Genomic DNA, 8,388 nt, shown 5'->3' with positions numbered 1-8,388 from the left:
AGCTCAAATGCCTGCCTGGATGTTCTTTCTTAGATTAACTTTAAGGATGCCAAAGTCAGTCTGGCAGATATACTGAAAATGGGCATTGTTTTCCCTCACTGACATGATTTGTTATTTAAATTTTTATAGTGGAAGGCATAGAATGGGGTTCTGATGGAAAAACCTCCAGCTAGCTTGTACACTGCTGTTCCCTCTGTCACAAATACTTGGAGCCAATGCAGGCATAGCAAATGAAGCAGGTCTCTGACATTTTTTCTCACTTCAGGGTGAGTGGAAAGGAAAATAATATTTCTCAAAAGTTTTTTCCTCTATGGACTTCTGTACAGAACATGGCTTTCCTGGGGTGCCTGGCTACAGGTGCAGTATGTCACATTGCTGGATGAGTTTATACTTCCCTCAGCCAGAATATGTCATTTGCTGGTCATAACACTGTAGCCCACATCCTCATACAGTCTCTTCCTTTGGCTTAGCTATGTACATAAAAACAAATAAAAACCCTGTTAAAATGTGTCTTACCTCCAAAGCCACCTTCTTGTTCAATGGACAATTGCATTACTGAAGGAACCCAGAACATGAACTTCCTCGATTACTTATTTGCAATGAATCATGCTCTGTCATCCAGTGGCATTCTTCCTAACTCTGTTAACTTTTCCTCTATTTGTGTCTGCCAATGAATATTCTGATCCTGCAAGACTAAGGATTTTGTCTTACTTTTTTTTCTTATAGTCTGTAGTGACCCAGAATTCTTTAAGGTAGGTGCTGAGTGGATATTTTCAGTGGGGCTAAATGATTTTCTGCTGCTATCCATTAATTTCTTAACTCAGTTTAGATTTAGAAATGATTAGAGTTGATACTAAAGACTGTTTCATCCTGTCCCCCAAACCCCCGCATTGTGTAAATAAGAAAACTGCAATAGTTATGAACTACCTAGGATAACACCACTCATTAGTGGAAGCATCAGGACATGGCTTTTCAGTTCAGTGTTCTCTCTATTACAAAGTGATGTATCCAGGCATCTAATGGGGTCAGGAGAAAATGGGACATAAAATAGGTAAGTTCTGTAAAGGAGGAAGCATCGGGAGAGTGAGGTAGACTCTGAGGCTGGGAAAGGGGAGGGAGGTTACCAGGGATCATAGTGAAATCTAAAGGTAAGAACAACAAAAGAGGGAGAAACATGGGCAAGAGCAGCAGGAATGGAGAGGCAGGCTTCATTTAACTGCTCTTTTGCCAAGGTCTGAGCCAGCTGTGGGAAGTTACCATGTTTCAAAAATGGCAGCAACAGTGCCTCAGATCCAATCAGCTCCTCTACAGCAGGACCTTATCACGTCCCCAGCAGGAGATGTGTCCAGTTCTTTTCCCTTAACAGTATGAGACACAACAAAGAAAGGTCATCACTCCACCCTTACCTGTGCCAGGTAGCATCCCATGCAGTCCTGGTGGCTGAGGCAGAAAGGGGTCAGGACTCACTGCAATGCATTGTTGTTTATATAGTAAATTTTATATGGGTCTAATTTCTTGCAAGGGCCCTGTTATCTTCATACAAAGCTAGGTAAGCACCACCATTTCCAGAACCTGGGCTGGCCTGTGACTTTCTAGTAACCAGAAGAATGTGGCTAAAGGGGCATATGTGACTTCTAAGTCTAAATGTAAGAAAGCATCCAGCTATTGTCTGGTTCTCTTGGAACACTTGCAGGGAGTGGGGGTGGGGAGCAGTGGGGGCAGCCAGCTGCCATGTAACAAGTCCAACTAGCCTGAGCCCATTGTGCTAGAGAGGTTGCAGTTGGGCACTCCAGTAGACAGTCCCAACTGAGCCCAGCTTTCCAGCCATCCCTGCCAAGGCACCAGACATATGAATAACCCCACCTGTGACTCTCTAGACCAGGCCATCTGCCAGCTGAACACCACAGAGTGACCTCACTGATGCCTTTGGAGCAAGAAGAGGAGGGTAAAAGAATTACTCGGTCAAGCCTGATGGAATTCTTGATGTATATAACCTATAAAATATAGTAAAAAAGGTTTTAGAGAATTAAGTGCATGCCCATATACAGGCTTGGGCCCTGGGGACCTGTGGTCGGCAGTCAGCCCCACCTTCTGTTTGCAGGTGTTATAAGTCATGGTATAGCTCAATAGAAAATCCATGTTTAGTTCAGTGTGCAAACAGGAACTGATTCTATTTGAAAAGGGGAATTAAAACACCCCACATGGGTACCACAGTGCAAAGGAGAAGGTTAATAGTGGAAAAAGATGATGCCAAAGCACATGGTCCCAGAATGCTCAGCCCAGAGAGACAAAGAGTTGTATCTTTCACAGCCATTTTCATAATAAATTAGATAGCATATTCCCAGTATACTGAAGTAAAGTTTTTCTGTCCAAAATCCCTTCTGGACATAGAAAGGCACATGAGTCTCATTTTTGTGCTGGAGTTCTGAAAGTTAGAGCTGGGCATGGAGAGGGCATGGGTGTGTCAGTGTGTATGGAATATTGTATTGCCAAAGATAGCTTCAGCAATATCTCCTCTCTCACTTGCCACTTTTCCATCAAGAGGGGAGTCTGTTCTCTCTCCCTTTGAATCTGTGCCGAACTTGTGATTCTTTTGAGCAATGAAACATGGTGAAATGTATGTTCTGGGACTTTGAGAAGCCTGGCGGCTTCTGCTATTGCTCTCTGGAGGAAGTCAGCTTCCATGGAAGAAGTCCAACTCTCTTAGAATGGCCATGCCACGAGAAGCCCAACCTTGCCATATGGAGAGACCTCGGGGAGGGGAACTCAAGCCCCCAGCTGACAGCCCTGGCTGGATCACAGCCGCCAGCCAACACCAACTTGCCAACAACGTGAGGAATGTCAATGTGGTAGTGGGTCCTCCAATTCCAGTCAAGCTGTCCCAGCTGACCACACAGGAACAGAGACAGGCTTTGCCTGCTGAGATCTGCCCAAACCACTGAATCATAAACAAATAAGTGCTTCTGTTGTCCTGGGCCATGAAGTTTGGAGGTGGTTTGCTATGTAGTCATAGCTAACCAAAATAGGAGGAAAAGGCATAGAGCTGGCCTGTGTGCATGGACGTACAGCAATGGGGGTGTGAAAGTAAGTTCCAAGACAAAGGACTGGAAATCCAGGGACAGGCCACAGCATTGGATTCAAAAGGGGTGACTGAGAGTCACCAAACAGAACACAAATGGAGAGTTTGCCTCAGAAATTCAAGAACATAGAATAGGGGACAGATACAAGGAGAGGATACCAAGGCAATGGTTAGATAAGTTTGTGGGTTTTTTAAAAAGTGTCAGATCAAGAAGGATTTTTGAGGAATTGTCTCTGACCCCCTTCATACAAATTGCTTAAAGGATACAACGAAAAAATATATAAAACAAACATTTCTGAAATTTGATTTTAATACGGCTTTGAAGCAAGCTTACATCCCAATCCATGGCAGGGGCAAGAACAGTATGAGACACAGCAAAGAAAGGTCATCACTCCATCCTTACCTGTGCCAGGTAGCATCCCATGCAGTCCTGGTGGCTGAGGCAGAATGGGATCACGATTCACTGCAATACATTGTTGTTTATATAGTAAATTTTATATGGGTCTAATTTCTTGCAAGGGCCCTGTTATCTTCATAAAGCCTTGACTTAAAGAACCCTTCTTTAAGGGTTTGTGTGTATTATATAAATACACATTTAGGAGGGATTTTGTGGATACGAAGATTCTAGTACTCAGAATCTGTAAAAAGCTAGGTAAGCGCCACCATTTCCAGAATTCTATCTTCACTGTGTCTATTTCCAACTGTGTACCCTGTGTGGTATATTAGCATAGATCGTAATTGATGCATCATTACCTTAAAGAAATTGGATTTATTATTCCATCTCTTGCTTCAATCACATTCGGAATGTTCTAAATTTCTAGTGTCTCAGCAAAAGCTATGCTGAGGATAATGTTAGTCCCATCCCTTAACAGAGCTTAGCCTAAGCTAAATTATGGAATATTCCAAGGCTGCTTCTTGTTTCTGCAGCAATTTTTTGTAATATGTTGTTCCTTTTTCCAGGGGAGATAGGAACACTATGTCCTGTAATAACTAACCTCAGTCCTAGGGTGCCATACAAGCCTGCCCCCTCTCATGTCCGTTATGCTCCTCACCTGCCCCCTCCTCCAAGAACACTTACTCATTTTGATGATGTAATATGTGAGATATTTTTTAAATAATTTTTGACACAGTAACATGTTCATAATGTTGTTTACTTGAAAAGGAACATAATACTATGATAAACACAGCATTAAAAATGTAATAGAAGTAGAAATTCTATTATTTTAACTACTAATGGCAACATTTCTTTTAGGGAGAAACTGTTCTGCTTTAGAAAATAACTTGATAGAGGCACTTGACTTAGAAGGAAAGGCCTGAGGGTGAAGAGTTGGTAGGAGTATAAGAAGCAGCAGGCAGTGGCTAAATTTCTCTGCTTGAGCCCAGAAACAGGGAAAGAGAGCCCAGAGGTATTCCCAGGCTGAGGACAGTAGGGCATATGATGGCTGGTGGGGTTCCTCTGGCAATGGGGATGGCCAAATGACATTGTGAGGAAGGCCTGGCTGATGTTTTATTTGAAGCTGTATGCTGCAATATACACTTTCACTCTCTGGTCTTCAGTTACCACAGGCACAAATATAACAGTTTTGTGTGTGTGTGTGTGTGTGTGTGTGTGTGTGTACATGTGTGCTTGTGCATGCACTCACACATGCACAAATGTGTGTTTTGGGGAAGGAGGAAGATCTGACAATAAGCAGAGATAACATTTATGGAGGCAGAAGCTGGAACCAAGAACTGACTATGAGAAAATAAACTCCTTATCAATCTGCAGAAATTTAAGGGAGGGCTTTGGGCTTTTACAAGGAGTGAACTGAGGTTTGCATCATTTTATCCAGACCTCAAAATCCATGTAACTCTAGCTGACCTATTGATCATAGATAAGTCTATAATTATGTAGCTGGAAAGAAGAATCAAGTGTTAAGATTAGTTATCTCATGGTGGTAGGGATAATTTTCTTCTTTAGGGTGTTCTCTATCATATTTTCTACAATGAGCATTTAGTATTTTTTAAATTGGGAAAAGTTTTTAAAAGGTGCACTCATTCTGAATGTTTCTGAATTTAGCCATTAAGTTAGGAAGGACTTAACAAATTAGTCTCATACCTGGTGTTAATGGCTAATAACATATAATGAATGAATAATAATAAACGTGCAAAACACTGTGTTTTAGCAGGGGCCTCTGGAGACTGTAATTCTGAAAGGCAAAGGAATATAACTTCAAGTAGAGGAAGACAGCATGACTCAAGTAACTCCACATTTGACTTATCTGAAGACTTATGTTGCCCGTTAGCTAAAGGTGTGGATAAACTCTGGAAATGGAAGGAGAATTGTATCTCATTAGTGATGTTTGAGAAAAGCAGAAGTTCTCAAGGCATCCAGAAAGGTACCTGTGGAAATTCTACCTCTGTCTGTGAAAATTGGCACCAATATTTCCTACTGGGCTCTTCAGCTGTCATGAATTGTTTCCTCTTGGATTTTAAAAAATATACATTGGGAGCTTTACTCTTCTTTGCCCTCCAGAGTAGGTAAAATCCCTAATAGCTTGAAGCCCAAGATTTGTGGACATATGTTTTATGAGGGCAGGGGCCGTGCCTGTCTTCCCAGCTGCCTCCTGAGGACCGCGGACAAAGCCTGAGACAGAGAAGGATACAATAGCGACTGATAATCACTTATTTTACTAAGCGTTTACAGTGTGAAAGGGCTTGTTCAAAGTACCTTAAATGTACTCCAAGCATCTAATACATCCTTACAACATGCTGGTGAGGTAGGTAAATTTTTTATCCCTATTTTATAGATTTAAAAAGCTGGGACACAGGGAGATTAAGTCACTTACTCAAGTTTGCACAAATGGCAAATTGTGAAGCCAGCCGTGAACTCAGACTGCCTGTGTCCATATTCTGATGCTTTGGTAGCTGCTGTATAAATGGAAGGTAGCTAGAGGAAGGGAGGCAGGGAGGCAAGCGTCAGTCACTTCGAGTATTTTTCTTCCCCCTTGGCAAGAGGATGCTGCAGAGGTCAATAATTCCCTCTGAATTCAGGTGGGGTCCCTTTGAAAATGAGCGACAGATAATTTTGTGTTTCTCTATCACAGTAATAGGAATTTGACTCCCGGCACCCCCATTTCAACCCCTTACACTGGATGAGTTATCTGTGGTCAGCCTTGCATTTTTTTTTTAGCTTTCCTTTGGAGCTATATCAGGTAACAAGCTGGTCGGTGAAGCAGTTTCCCTAAGAGGCTGCGCCCTTTCCTGAACACTAGAGGGCAGTATTTCAACAGGCCTGAGGATTTTGAACGCATCATTAAGTATGCTTTCATTACTTTCAGAAAAAAAAAAAAAGCCTGTTGGACTGATTGTTTCAGTTCAAGAATTTGAGAGTCCAGGGTAGGATTCATTTTAATGACTCCAGGGAACCGATCAAATTAAACACATTATCCAGGATTTTCTTCCCTGGCCTCCTCTCACCCGCCTTCTCAGCGCTTCTGTCTGCGCTGCGTGAGTCGCAGCCCTGGGCCCCGAATCGTCTCCCTTGCACAGAAGCAGCCCTTGCCGAAGAACCCAGGGCCAGAAAAGGCCTCAGCAGCTTGTCTTGGCACAGATCCTCCAAGATCACCTTCCAGCAAGACAAACTTAAGAACCGTTGAAGGCTGTGTGCCTAGCCAGCATGCCTGCAGCTGGACAGGATGGCCCTTGGCAGGGAAAAACCAACCCAGTCCTGGCGGCTGCCACATCCCTGAAGACCTAGAGCTCCACCCTCAGCTGGGAGCTTTACGTATGTGATCTCTAATCTTCTCAAAAACCTTGCAAGAAAAATAGTTATACCATTTTGCAGACAAAGAAACAAATACAGAGAGGTTAAAAAAATGTGCCCAAGGTCACAAAGCTAATAAGTACAGAACTGGAACTCACATCACAATGTCCCGCCCCAGAGCCTAGGATACACATGCCGATAGTCACTGCCTCTCCCGCTCTTATCCCTTAAATTCCCACTATAGTTGGCCAGAATATGAAGTAGACACACTGCATGATTTCCCTTGAAGGGAGGATGGACAGAGACACAGGCCTCTACTTTGGACCTCGTGAGTGTAAACTTCAAAGTTTTATTCATCCTCCATCCCCTGCAGGTCCTGGAATAAACTGACATTTAATGGTTGCTCAGTGCTGTAAAGATGAACTTCATTTAATTTAATACTATTCTGTATCTCCTTGGGTTATTTGACAGATTTACTGATCATTGTGAAGAAGTTTGTTTCTGCTTCACTTTTATATAGGAGCTGTTTCTTCTCAGCTTCTTGTTAAAACACCCTTAGAAACCTGTAAGTAAATGTTGTAATTGCATTCTTAGCTTTATTCACACTGATAAGAGATATAAGTGATTTTTAAAAGGCAGAACTAACTAGTCAATCAAAACAAGCAGCTGTAATCTGATTTTAGAGCAATCTGCATGATAAGAGTTGGCCAAGGAGAAATAATTTCCTATCACAGTGGGATAACGTGCAAATACAATATAAACTCCAGGCTCCCTCACATCACAGAATGTCTGAGAAATGCCAAGCAGAATGTGTTTATGAATGGGAAAGCCAATGGTGTTATATTTTCTCTCAGGTTATTCTCAATCTCATTTTCAGAAGGGACAAAATAGCTCTAAACATTTCTAAATATTTTACTCCATATGGTCCAAATCTCAAGCTTAAAAATATCTACCAACTGTCCACAGAAAAGGTGTTTTAAAGAAAAATAAAGAATCAATTTAATTGGAAAGTCTCCTTAGGAAAGTTTTCTCAGTGGTAAAATATTGACTGCCTGCCCTGTGGTGTAGTTGAATCTATTCTAGCAAAGGCCAGACAATTATTCATTAACCATGTTATGAAAAGTGTCACAGTTGGTGGAATGTTGAACTGGGTGACCCTGGGGGAGGTTTCCCTCACTCTAAAATCCTGGAAAAGAAAGCACATAAATGGTGATTGCCTTTAATCTTAACAAAGTCCACTATATTATCTTGCAAAGAACCAGGACCAGTGATCTCATCCTTTTGCACAGTCAGAGGCTTGTCAACATTCCCCACACCCATCTTTTAACTCTTGCAAACAGGACAGGCCGCCAGTTTTAATAAGCTTCAAAGAAAAGCAAAGAAATCATTATTAAAAATGAGTGAGGAAAGAGTTGCTATACCTAAAATGAGAAAGCTCTGTGGCTGTCCTCACTTTCTTGAAAACCAGCTAATGGTCAACTGTCATTGGTACATGACAGATGTGACGATCAGCACAAATCCTAAATTTTTTTCTTTCAACTGCGGGCCTAATACGGAAGTCCTG

The 8,388-nt window shown here is 42.1% G+C and overlaps 1 long non-coding RNA gene across 1 annotated transcript; it reads left to right on the top strand.

Moving 5' to 3' along the window:
* The first annotated feature begins 1,711 nt into the window (after positions 1–1,711).
* Positions 1,712–7,834, top strand: LOC116526338. The gene is made up of 2 exons (XR_004258104.1): positions 1,712–2,831; positions 5,245–7,834. It is a non-coding gene; the product is annotated as an uncharacterized LOC116526338 (long non-coding RNA).
* The last annotated feature ends 554 nt before the right edge of the window (positions 7,835–8,388 follow it).

The sequence above is a fragment of the Sapajus apella genome, unplaced genomic scaffold, assembly GCF_009761245.1.
Source record: "Sapajus apella isolate SASKATOON/1434 unplaced genomic scaffold, GSC_monkey_1.0 scaffold50, whole genome shotgun sequence".
NCBI lineage: Eukaryota > Metazoa > Chordata > Mammalia > Primates > Cebidae > Sapajus > Sapajus apella.
This window is presented reverse-complemented; position numbering and strand designations above follow the sequence as displayed.